Source organism: Sorex fumeus, unplaced genomic scaffold, assembly GCF_029834395.1.
Source record: "Sorex fumeus unplaced genomic scaffold, SorFum_2.1 ptg000037l, whole genome shotgun sequence".
NCBI classification, from domain to species: domain Eukaryota; kingdom Metazoa; phylum Chordata; class Mammalia; order Eulipotyphla; family Soricidae; genus Sorex; species Sorex fumeus.
In genome coordinates, this window is record NW_026606094.1 from 34928367 (window position 1) to 34942359 (window position 13993).

General features: G+C 37.3%; 1 protein-coding gene across 1 annotated transcript in view; it reads right to left on the bottom strand.

Annotated features, from left to right (window-relative positions):
* Nucleotides 1-13993, bottom strand: part of SEMA3E (semaphorin 3E) — a 249595-nt gene that overhangs the window by 67431 nt on the left and 168171 nt on the right. The window lies entirely within an intron of this gene.

Below are 13993 nucleotides of genomic sequence, written 5' to 3' on the forward strand. Positions count from 1 at the left end.
CATGTTGGCTTCTCAACCTAGGTAACATAACTGTTGCATTCAGAGATGTTCATCCCATCGAGAGTGACTGGAATGTCAAGAACGAGACCGTTTCTCATAAACATTGTCTTCATGAGATTCAGCTGTAGTCCGACCTTTCCACACTCATGGTCCAAGTTGGCCAGCAATTGTGCCACTTGGCTAATGTTTAGTGTTGTTAGAACGATATCATCAGTGAAGCAGAGGTGGTGTAGTTGCCGACCGTCTATCTTCACTCCCATTCCTTCCAATTCCAGTCGTCCCATGACGATCTTGAGGGTGGCACTGAAGAGTTTCAATGAAATGGTATCACCCTGCTGAACCCCTCTCTTGACATGGATGATCACTTCTTTGTAGAATGGTGAGATCCTGGTAATGAATCCCAAATACAGCTCATGGAGGATCTGGTGTATTGAGTTTGAATGCCCTGATTGGCAAGGGCTTTGATGACCGCTTCCATCTCAACAGAATCAAAGTCCTTCTTTAAATCAATGAACGTTAGACAGAGCAGCATCTTGAACTCCCGAGAAACCTCAATGAGCTTGGTTATCATGTGAATATTGTCGTGGATGCTGAATCCTTTTCGGAAACCAGCTTGCTCGCATGGTTGCCCTTCATCTAATGTTCTGCCAATCCTATTCAGGGTGACTTAAGTGAACAGCTTGTAGACAACAGACAACAGGCAGATTGGGCAATAACTGCCAATGTCGTGGATGTTTCCCTTCTTGTACAGTAGTACAGTCCTGCTGGTTTTCCATTGGGACGGAACCTTGCATTCAGACTGGTAGCTTGTGAAGAGCCGAGCCAGTGAACTGATGAGTACTGACGGCAGGTTCTTCAGGTGTTTAGGTTTGACCTTGTCTGGGCTGGGTGCTGTTCACTTATTTACTGATGAAATGACGTGTCGAATTTCGGAAGGGAGAACTTTGGGAACGACATATTCATCCTGCAGAATTTGGTATGTGGGTAGGTGGACGTGGCTATCAAAGAGATCTGAGTAGAAATTATGGATAATCTTCTCCATTGCTCTTCTGGAAGATATGATAGATCCATCAGGACGTCGGAGGGCAGTAATCATGGTCTTTTAGTTGGCGAAGGACAGGCAAGCATTGTGAATGCTTTTGCCAGTTGCTGTCGCATCTGCCAGCACTGCTGCTCTTTGAGGTCATTTATTGCTTCTCTGCACTGCTTTGCGAGCTCAGACTTTTGCTTGCAGTTGCCTGAGGCTTGTGCCAAGCCACACTGGCTAATGAGTTCAAGAGTTTTAGAAGACATGCGTCTTTTTGTGGCTATCTCTCTCTCTCTCAGCATTCTTCGTACAATCATGGCAGTGCTGAAACAGTCGATTGTATTCCTCGTCAATGTTGTCAATGACGGCATCCTCCCATGTTGCCGCATAGTGCCAAAGAGCTCCCAGTTGGTGGTCATTCTGGGAGTTCTCTTCTTAAACTTTGCAGCCCTTTCTCCCCACTCCATTAAGTAAAATTTTGCATGAAGGAGACGGTGGTCCAATCCTGTTTGGAATTTTGGGACAACAGCGACTAGGCAAGACCATCGATTGAATATGATGTGGTCAATTTCATTGTGGAACCGTCCACTGGGAGACTCCCAGGTCCAACGTTTAGATTCGGCCCTCCGGAATTGTGAGTTGCCATGGATGTTCTTGGTCGACATGATGAACTCAGAAAATCTCTCACCCTGTTCTTTCCATTCTAGGCCATGGGTCCCGATGTGGAATTCTTCAGCTGATCTTCTCAGTCTGATCTTGGCATTAAAATCACCTACAATGATCTTGTATAAGGTGTGGTCTTCTTTATAGAACTTCTCCAGCTCCATGTAGAACTTCTCAATTTCTCCTTCATCATAATTGGATGTTGGTGCATAGACAATGAAGATAGAAACTGCCAGCCATGAGCCATATCTATTCAAGTGTAATCATCAGATTTGGGTTGTTAGGCATTCAAATGAATCAATGTTTATGGCCAAGTTTGTGTTGTCAAGGACACCGATACCACCAACGCCACTTTTGTCGCATGTTCTGATGAACAGTTCTTCCCCAGTGTCGAAAACGGCATGATGTGATTGATGCCTTCTTGTCTCAGTCAGAGCAATGATGTCATACTTGATTATTTGCGCTTGCACCATCAGGTCATTGATGGATGCATCTGATGCCAGAGTATGTGCATTGAAAGTACAGACAGTCATTTTTGTCCTTCTTTGTTGTGGGAGCTTAAGTCAGCCCTGAGATTTTATCAGTCTCTCCTTCCTATCCTTCTTAACGCTGCCGTATTGGTGGCTCTTTAAGGGTTCAGGGGAATGAGACCCATTGTATTTACTGGTTTTTACTGGTTCTGGCATATCGAATATACCACGGATAGCTTGGCAGGCTCTATTGTGCGGGCGGGACACTCTCGGTAGCTTTCCAGGCTCTCTGAGAGGGATACAGGCTTTTAGTGCAGCCCTTAATCATCCTTGCAGGTGTTCCCTTGGTTCAAACCATATTTGATCTCCATCAAATATGATGCGGTAATCTTGTATAAAGTGTTTTATGATGCACCGCGCAGTCCAGAAAGCAGCCACACGGTCTGGAAAGTGTCCTGGAATGTGGCAGTGGTTGGGCAGTGGAGGTAGTGGAGATAATGGAGGTCTGCTGGGCTGCTGGGAGCAGGCAGAGGATCTCTGCTCCCAGGTCTGTTGAGCCTGGAGTCCAAGGTCACAGAGTTTTGTTTACTGGTTCTGTGGGGCTTCACTCGTGCGCGAGTCTCGGCCTGAGTGTCCAGAAACTGTCCTGCAGCATGACAGCGGCTGGGTAGTGGAGATAGTGGAGGTAATGGAGGTCTGCCGGGCTGCTGGGAGCAAGCAGAGGACCTGTTTGCTTGGCACCTGGGAGTGCGAGAGCTGTAACACCTTAGAGATGCCGGAACTGTTTGCCTCCAAGGGAGGTGCTGCTTCCAGAAGGGCTTTAAGATGTTAAGAATGGAAATTAATTTTAAGGTTTCTTAGAACTAAAAAGACAAGGGGAAGGCTGGAGATATAGCACAGCAGGTAGGGAGTTTGCCTTGCACGCGGCCGACCCGGGTTTGATTCCCAGCATCTTATATGGTTCCCTGAGCACTGCCAGGAGTAACTCCTGAGTTAAGAGCCAGGAGTAACCCCTGTGCATCACCAGGTAAAAAGGTAAAGGTAAAAGCCCTCCCGTTGATCGTCGATTTGCTCGAGCGGGCCCAGTAACGTCTCCATTGGAGACTTTGTTGTTACTGTGTCTGGCATATCGAATACTCTCGGTAGCTTGCCGGGCTCTCCGAGAGGGGCGGAGGAATCGAACTCAGGTCGGCCATGTTGGCTGCTTGTAAGGCGAACGCCCTACCCGCTGTGCTATCGCATCACCAGGTGTGACCCAAAAAGCCAAAAAAAAAAAAAAAAGACAAAGGTAAATGCTATCTGACTGTATCACACATTTCTAAATGTGTAGTTGGTGAGTCACCTACAGAAAACACACCCTGACTAGTACAATGCTACTTTTACTTCAGAATTACTGACCCAGAATTTCATGTACTAAATTATGTTTTTTTATTTTGTTGTGTTTTATGGTCACACCCGATGATGCTCAGGGATTACTCCTGGCTCTGCACTCAGAAATTACTCCTGGTGGTACTCTGGGGTCCATATAGGGTGTCACGAATTGAACTTGGGTTGGCCTCATGCAAAGCAAGTGACTATCTTTGTACTATTGCTCTGGCCCCTAGGCCCCAAGTTCTTTATCATCTCCCTTACTAACAAGCTCTCAACTAAACCATCTACAATAAAATCAGTGAACCAAATTTTTAATCATGTATTCCTAATAATTTAGCAACTTCTTTTAAAGGAATAAGTATAAAAGTTTTGTAGTCTCAATGCTTAAAAAATATTTATTTGGTAAAAATATGTCTAAATATTTCTGGGAAAATTATTTTTATACTAAACTTCATAATTTCAAAAAGGTTTAAAATATGCCATTTATTTTCATGTATATATGTGGAATGTAAAATTCTACAATGATTTTGGAAAAGTTATCTAAATAGTAGAATAAATTGGAACCAGAAATTCTCTAGAGTCTAGCATACAACTATCAATAAAAACCTGCAAATGGACCTAGAAAATAATTATGTTGATCAAAATTTCCTCTAGTTACAACAAGAGCATCCTAAGATATTCTTGATATGTTTATAGAGGATTAGATTATTTTGTTTGGGTATCCTATCTCATTTACACTTATCAAACATTTTTCAATGCAACAAAAATATTCAACCTCAAAATAAAACTTTAGGATTAGTTTATTTTAGGCTAATTTAGGATTTTTCCAATATGCTCTCAATGTACTAATACATAATTAGAAACATTAATATTTATCTTATTTATCTTTATTTTAGTAATAACAATTTTGTCTTCTTGTCATCAAGTTAAATGCTGTGTTCTATATATCTTAAGTAAATAAACATGAAAAATATAATTTTCTTTTGCATTCTGGATGCCAATTACCACTATATTCCAACTTCTAGAAGTTGGCTAGACAGAATAGACCACATAAACATACATAGATATAATTCAAATAATTTATTAAGAGTTTTTAAATATGCTTTTTGGTAAATATTGGGAATGGTTAACAAAATAAATGTAAGTCTTGAGATGTATTATCTTGAAATACCTAGTATTTTCTCCTATTTCTCTTCATCTTCAGTATGATATCAGAAATGTCACTTCTGATCATTAATTCATTAATCAAGTTTGTATAGTAACATCTTAAGATATCCTAAGATTTGCATCCTAAGATTTCCTTTTATCTTTATAAATGTATACATTATTTTATGTGTGAAATAACATAAGGTGTTTATTATAAAGTATTCAATATACTACACTGACTCAGAGTCAAAATATCAATACTTGAATTAATGTATGAATGTATTTTGGGGGGGCTCTGAGGGGAAGGGATAAGTACAGGAGTAAGCCAGCTGTGCTTAGGACTTACTCCTGACTGTGCTCAGGATCACTTCTGTTGGACTCAGGTGATCGAGTGACAGGGATCAAACCCAGGCTGACCGCTTGAAAGGCAAATACCACAGCTGTTGTATAATCCCTCCAGTTCCTAAATATCTGACTTTAAAGTAGTCAACAAGTTGAGGTCATTCTGTAGACTACTCTTAGAACACAAAATAATAATTCAAAAATTCTTTGCAAACTCAAGTTCATTACAGTGCTAAGCACAATAGTCAAAGGCCCAATAATTGATGAATGGATAGAAACAATGTGGTATATACACAATGGATTACTATATAGAGATAAGTAAAAATTAAATGCTGAAGTTTGCTGCAATTTAAATGGATCTGTAGGGCATGATGGTAAGTGATATAAATCAGAGAGTGAAAAACAAAAATGGAACAATCTTTTATCTGTGATGTGTAAACAAAACAAAGATATAGAAAGAATCAAATCATGTTAGACTCTTGTTCTTTGATCACAAAACTGATATATCCAAGGCATTTGAAGGACAGAAGAGGCAGATTAAAAATGTCATACGAACTCTGGTGGAGAATCTTGAACATTGGTTGTAGTGAAGGTGCAGTGACGTTATGCATCAAAGTCATAGATATTAACATTATTCTAACCATATTACCAAACTATAATAAAAATAAAAATTATAAAATAATATTATATTGATAGCATATGAAAAAATTTAAATGTGGAAAGAAAGGTATTAATGCAACATCATTAATATGAACTTCTTGGTGGCTCATTTTTGTGTGATATACATTACTGCTTAAGGTTAAGGATTATAGACTAGAGAGATAACAAAAGAGTCTGAATGCATGTTTTGCATGTGGGAAGCCCAAATGCAATCACTGGTACTACATGATTCCCTAAATACCATTCAGAAGGAAATCTGGGCATAGACTCAGGTGTCGCCTTTGTCTACTGCCAGGTGTGGCCCAACACCCACCTTCCAATATCAGGAACTATATTCATGGTATTTCTCTGATGTATATAATATGTTTATAAACATAGATATCTCTATATATATATACTTCATATATTAAATGAACATGAATAAATGAGAAAAATCAATCATGAAAATAAAATACAAATAAATGTCTGATTAAATTCCAATAAACCAGGAGAAATACAAAGAATGAAGAGGAAAGAGTAGGGAATGAGAAGACAAATGGGAATAAGGATCAACATATTTTGAAAGAGGAAATTAAAATTTTTTGATATAAATTTTCTTGTTTTCAATAACCTTGTTTAGCTTTAATTTTTTCACTGTAAAAAGGATATTACTTGTACTACTACCTCTTAGGATGGTTGTGAAGATCACAGGCCATTGGTACACTACAAGAATAATGAATATATGACATGACCATGTACAAAAATAAAACATTTAAAAAATCTACAATTTGCAACCACATAATTCATATTAAACCCAATGATATATAATCCTTATTTTATTAATAATTATTTTATTTTTGTTTTTCTACACTTAACTTTAAAACATTTTTTTCTTGTTATAAGAAACCAAAGAGATGTAAGAATTCACATTAACATAAACAATGTTTCAAATTCTATGAATAAATGATGGATATTCAGTAAATGGTGTTTGGACAACTTGAAAGCCATCTGAGAAAAAACAAAGTTTGATTACTACCTCATGCTCTATGGTTCAATCTATTTCTAGATGATTTAAAATTTATATGTAAGATATAAAATCATGCAAATATTAGAAAAGGAAGTAAAATTTCTGCATATAACATTGAGGTGGGAAAGGCTTATTTAAATAAAAAATAAAATTCAGAAACAGAGAATGACCAATTATGACTTTTAAACTTAAAAAAAGCTTGCATAGAAAAAGCTTTTAGTTAAGCACAAAAAATCTTATTGATTTTATAACAATTCATACAAATCAATAAAGATCAAAAATCACGATCACGATCACGACCACCCTGTTGTTCGTCGATTGCCTCAAGTAGGTGCCAGTAACGTCTTCTTCGTCCTAGCCCTGAGATTTTTTTTTTTAAAAGTGCCATATTCAAGGCTTTTTCAGGGTTAGGAGAATAAGACCCATCATTGTTACTGGTATTTGGCATAATGGGTAAACCATAGGGAGTTTGCCAGACTCTGTCGTGTGGGCAGGTTACATTTGGTAGCCTGCCAGTTTGTCTAAAGTAGGAATGAGATGATAAGATGTGGGCTGAGTGTGATAATCTCTGGATCCTGGCCATTGTTGGAGTTACACGGCAGTTGGTGGGTGTAACTGTCTAGTTACTGGCAGGTCCAGTCCCAAACCGTGCAGGCTTGGAGATCTCAGCCCCGGGTCCCACACACCTGGGTTCCTCTGCCAGTTCTTTTATGCGTGAGGCTCATCCAAGTGTGTGGAGAGTGGTCCCAGCATGGCCTTGGCTGGGGCTCGCAGGTCTTCAGCTCTTGGGCCCTGGTGCAGACAGTCAGGCACAGGGTAGGAGATTCTGCCTTGTTCTCTCCCGGGAATTGAGTGTGATAATCTCTGGATCCTGGCCGTTGTTGGAGTTACACGGCAGTTGGTGGGTGTAACTGTCTAGTTACTGGCAGGTCCAGTCCCAAACCGTGCAGGCTTGGAGATCTCAGCCCCGGGTCCCACACACCTGGGTTCCTCTGCCAGTTCTTTTATGCGTGAAGCTCATCCAAGTGTGTGGAGAGTGGTCCCAAAATCAAAAATACATTTTAAAAATGGTCTATAGAAATGTGAAAAGTGGACCTGGAATATTTTTATTCTAGAAATCAAGGAAAGCTATCGAAATTATTAGGTTTATTAAAGGTCAACATGAAGAGGTAGTTACTTAGCAAAAATGGCACAATTTATTCATCAATGAATACAGTAGCTAAAAAATATCAAAATTAGCCCAAATAAGTCTCACAATAAAAGCATCTGGATGTTGACAATGTTTTTCAGGATGGATTCTACAGGACACAAAAGAAAGTGCCATAAGTTCTAAGATTTAGAAAAAATGGTATTTTAATTATGAAAGATGGGCACAGCTAGGCTTCTTATAATTATAACTTGGACTTGTAATTGGTTCATTTACTTTATATCATCTGTGTTGAATTATGAAAAAAGTTGAATTAAAGTGATAGAATATCCCTCATATTTGTCTATTTAATCCTTTCCTGAACTCCCCAGTTAATCTGACTTTAAATTTACAATTCATCATGAGACAGAAACAGCATTCCATAACAAATTAGCCATGTTACTTAATTAAAATCATTTTACATAAACAAATTATAAAATAAATAATGTAAGTTTGTGGAAAGACTGAAACGAAACTTTTGCAGTATTTGATTTAGCAGTCATTAATTAAACAGTTTAACAAAATGCACAAAAGTTTAATGATTGGAAGTATAATTGGCTATTTTTAAGCAATTATCAACTGGCCATTATTTCTAGGTATTTTATGGTAAATTATGTAGAAAAAATGTGGTACTAAATGCTTTTCCTGGTGCAAATGTATTTGGCTTCTGATTGTCTCCATATACTATAATATCAAACAACTGCAAAATCATATTATTTTCTTAGATAAATTTATGATCACGATCACGACCATCCTGTTATTCGTCGATTGCCTCGAGCAGAGCCCAGTAATGTCTCCTTCGTCCTAGCCCTGAGATTTTTAGAGAAGTGCCATGTTCAAGTTTATGATATATGAAATTTTTATATGTATAATTCACAAGTAGGCAGTAAAATTAAACATGTATATGTTTAGTAGGCAAAAATTGAATAGAATATACCAATAGTAAAATATTTTATAATAATTTAACATTATCATACAATTTGTACAGCTTCAAAATGTAACTGAAGTAATAACAATTTAAATAATTATTACATGGTGAAAAAAGAGGGATGCTGTGACTCAACTTAGCTTTTATATCTGTATTTCTCCTGCACTGCATACCATGTCTACTTTCTCTGGGTTTGACTATTCTGACTGTAATTCTGACCACACACAAAGAAGTAAGGATTAACATTCTTTTTTTGAGGACAAAGATGCTTTTTATAAAACTATGAATATCGACTTTTCATAAGAAGGAAGTCATAGCCCCTTTTTAGTATGCAGACAGCCTTTGGAGCAATTTCTCATTTCTGAATCCTTGTCCCCTTTCACTTGGACACATTTGAAAACTCCTCAGTTCTGAGAGTGTTCCTATTGCTGAGTCATACATGATCACAAAGGATCACAGTCCTGTGTGGAGAAGAAAGAAAGGAATTGCTGGTAAAAGGAAAAATAAATCCACCATCTGCCTAGGAAGAACTGGACAGCTGCAAGGGAAAGGATGCTTTCTGTAACAGCTGATTTGTCACTCAGTCCTGGCTGGAATCATACAGCTCTTGTAGTTAATAGTGTCAACATCTTTTTTTTTTTTTTGAAACGGGGCTAATGGATAGCTTTTTCTGGCTCTCAGAAGAGACTAGGTTAAGGACTCCCTGGTGTTTCTTAGAGAAAAAGGAAGTATGCATGTGAGGACACTACATGTGTGGTACTATTATGTAGTTAGACAGTGATATACGAATATTATGTACAAAGCTGATAATGAACATTTTGTGATTTTTAAAATTTTGGCCACAATTTCATGTGCCTTTATTCATTTCATTCCATTCCTACCTCTTTAATTTTACTTATTTGGGATTTTTGTTTTTGTTGTTTGGACTCCATATCTTGCTGTGCTCAGGGCTTACTCCTGGCTCTGCATTCGGGTATCTCTCCTGGCAATGTTCAAGAGACCATATGTGGTGCTGGGATTGAACTTGGCTTGGCTGAGTGAAAGGCAAATGCCTTACCCACTGGGAGGAGGTTATTCTCTGGCCCCATTCTATTCCTCTCTTTATAGTCTGCTCTCAGTTTCTGTTACACAGGAAAGCAGTGGTGTGATTACACATGGAGTGTGTGTGTGTCTGTGTGTATGTGTCTATCTATCTATCTATCTATCTATCTATCTATCTATCTATCTATCTATCATTATTCTAGAAATTAATGCCTATAGATAGAATATAACAGAACAAATAAGAATAGAATTTAGGATAGAATATAAACAGAAATAGAATTAAATCATTTTCCTGTTTATTTTGCACTTCACATTCCATGTACAGCACTGTGCTAGGGACTTCAAAATAATAACAATGCACTTTGTAGAGCAAGTAACAACACACCCAAGATTACAAATTAAATTTTACTTTAGTGTGTATCATGAATCTTTAAGACAGATATTTAAATATGCAATAATCCTCAAAACACATCACAGAACAGGAACTGTATCTTTTGGTTTCTAGCTAGGAGAATATAATTAGTAAAATGAATATATCAATGTGAAATGTGTTATAATAAAGTACAAGCTGTACTTTATTATAACAAGCTATTTGTTATGAGAACAGTAACTTGGAACCTAATTCTAATCCTGGGGGAAGAGTGGTCAGGACTCATGGAGGAAGTAATAATATATTAGGATGCTTTTTCCAAAGAAAAAGAATAAAATCATTGATTTTGACTTATATTAGGAATCTTTGAAGGCATTGTATTGTACTAAAAGCAATGCATATTTTACTGTTACACAATAACAGTTTTGAGCTAGATAATTTTATCCTCATCTACAAAAAAGTAGATAAAGCTCAGACATACTAAGAAACATATCCAAATTCAAACTTAGTTACAGAAAAGTCTAATGATGACATGTTTTAACCAGTTTCTAGAAGGTATTTTAGAAGGAAATAAAACAACACAGCATTTTATTATAGATTTTGTTGAGTTTATGGGTGAGACAGCAACAAGAATCCCTGAGTGATTTCAACCAAAGTTTATAGGGGACATTTAGTAAGTGGGAGAGGAAGAGACTGGGAATATACATTAGAGTCAGGCATTGATGAACCCTCTCTGAGACAAACCATTTAGGTCTCCTATGGTCAATGTGCAATGATAAATTCTGACTTTATTAAAAAGACAGCATTAAGGGAGATTAATCCAAAGGCAGGAATGTAGCCAGACTGAAAAGCAAATGTAAATTTTTAAGGAAACTAGTGTGGAGACTGTCAGAAATAACAAAGATTTTCACTTAAGAAACATAAAGAGAAATAGACTGCAAAGAAATTTTAGAGATACTCATTCAACCTGAGGAAGCTAGGCTGACAGTGAGACTTGGAAGTTTTTCACCTGGGGGAAAAGGAAAAAGCATTATCTGAACTGCGAAAATGTTCACAGCAGAATAAAATGAAAGAAACACATTCAAAGAAACACAATAAGTGTCACAGTAGAAATGCGCTGATTTACTGATTTGTATACTTATCAAATAATAGAAATTGAATATAGAAGAGCAAAACGGTTTGCTAGGTCTAGAAATTCAGATTCCACATAAGTGAACGTGTGATGCCAGTAACTGATGCTCCTGGAAGTTAAGGACCAGAATGGTTGGAGAGATAGCACAGTTAGGTGCTTCCTTGCACATGGCTGACCTAGGTTTCATCCCCAGCACCACACATGGTCCCCCAGGCCCTGCCAGGATTGATCCCTGAGCACAGAGCTGGGAGTAATCCCCGAACACTGTCACTTATGAAACAAATAAAAAAATAATAAAAAAATAGAGCTGTTACTGCAGTAGTGAAAATAACTACTAACAATTACATGATATTCCTCAAGTGACATTCTAGGTGTTTCACTTACAGAAATTTAATCCTCATAACCACCCTATGCATGAAATACTGTTGAAAGCTTCATTTTGTGAAAAAGAACACTGAGACATGAAGAATAGAGTGAGCTGCCCAGCTCTGCATAATTCCATAGCTAACAGAGTAGTTGAGGTCTACAATTACAAAAATCGCCAAACCACTGTCATTATTTTAGGTGTGTACTTTCCAGAACAAAAAGATAGAGGGTTGCAAGACAACCCAAACTGGTGGTGGTGGTTTAATCTGAGGAAGAGAATAAGAATTTGGGAAGTGTTAAAGAAATATTTTAAATGTGTCACTATTATTTAAATTCCTTACAGAAGAGAAATCAAGGCTTGTGTGAGTATAATTGACTAAAATAATATGGATGCTATTAGGTTCATATATCATTATGGAGGAAATGCAGAATATACATTTATAAAAGCCCTTAATAATGACTTTTTAAGATCCTATAATTTGAGAAAACCACTGATGAGGTTTTATTTCCCCCGATCCTTAGAGTGCCTTTCATTTTCATATCTTCCTTTATATACCCTGTACTATATAGAATTTATTTGGATGAAAAACAAATGATATTATACTTAATTTCCATATTTTATAATACTTTTTAGTGTTCACCACTTGGAATTCTAGGTGCAAAATCTTTTCTTTGACTCCAAGTATGCTGATTTTAATTAGACAACACTCAAGAAAACACAAATCTACCTGGCTAAATTTCTGTCTTGAACCAGGTGGGCAATTTTTAAAATAACAACGTTGGTGCCTTCATGTCCCTTGCTTTGCATTCTCTTGTGTACTACTGAGATTAGGTAAATTTTATATTTTCTCTATAACCACTTATTGAGAAAATAGATTCAGTCAAGTGAGGAAAAAGGTATAGAAGTTCTACAGAAATTCCTACAGGAAAAAACCTTTTCCAGAGCAGGGTTTGTTCACTTGTTTCTTTCTTGTTGTACTTGCTAGAGTTCATATAAGCAGTGTTCTCACTCATCCCTTTCTAAACTGTTCCTGGCAAGGTCCAGTTGACCAGTAATGCCGTACAATTAAAGAGGAGTACATTGTTCTTTCAAGTAGTACTGGGTGACCCTGAGAATATCAAATCTGGTATTTCATTGGAGTAATGAATGCCATTGGGCTAGAAAGCAAGAAGTTGTGGTCACAAGCCAACGGACAATAGAGAAACTGAGACACGCAAGAAACAGGTCAGAGCTAGTTCCCTTGGACACACAGAAAAATGTTATGCTTGAGCACAATAGGGGGGATTTGTTAGAGGCACAACTACAGATCTTCGCAGATCTAGCACACTGGGATGGTGTAGGTTGAAATGGTTCAGGAAAGAAACAGCACTGGCTGAGGAGTAACAACTGGGGCCACATGCTGGAAAATGCTATGCCCAGCAGGCACACTGTACTAATGAAAGCCACCATAAAATAAGCAGTGGAGGAAAAGGCTCTCTCCTCCAGAAGCCTGGTGACGGAGTCACATTCGAACCCAAGGAGGGATTGTCTTTTCCTTCTGAGTGCCACTTAGTATCCTGTACTGAGAAAGTTTAACAACTTTTGGATTAAAGGGAGCTGTGATGAGGGGATTCACACTTAAACAATATCACAGGTATATAAACTGGCATAGGTCAAAGCACAGCAACTGCAAACAGCTACATACTGTCTCCTTTGACTTACTCAACCAAGGCTTTGGTAACCTGAATTAAGCAAAAGTTTACTTGCATAATCTCAAGGAGAGATAGTATGCAATTAATGTTATCTGAGGTTACAGAAAGTGAGTCATGAAGTAAGACCTCTCTACTCCTCACAGAGCGTTTCCTTTGCCAATTTAACTTTTCAAAGTTTTTATTTTAAAGAAACAGTTAACTGTCAAAATCTCTAGAAAATCATTTTATATCTTTATAATAGAGTAATGTATTATAAAATTCTGGATAAAAGTCAAGGCTTTGACTGATACCCAACTATGAACACTTTATAACTGTCCCAGTAATTCAATTAAGAAAAGTCAAGACTGAGAATAAGATCTGAGACTTAGGAAATAGATAATTCACATAAATTAACAAAAATATCAAGGAAAACATGAACATATACCCAGGATGATGGGATTGCAACACTCATAATTTAAAGGATAAGAAGGCAAAATGTTCAAAATCTTAAGGCTATGATGAGAAAAAATAGCTGAAAAGTTAAAAAATCTATAGAAAGTTAAAAATACTATCAAGCGTAACTGAGAAACAGCATGTGATGTAGAGTTGAAAAA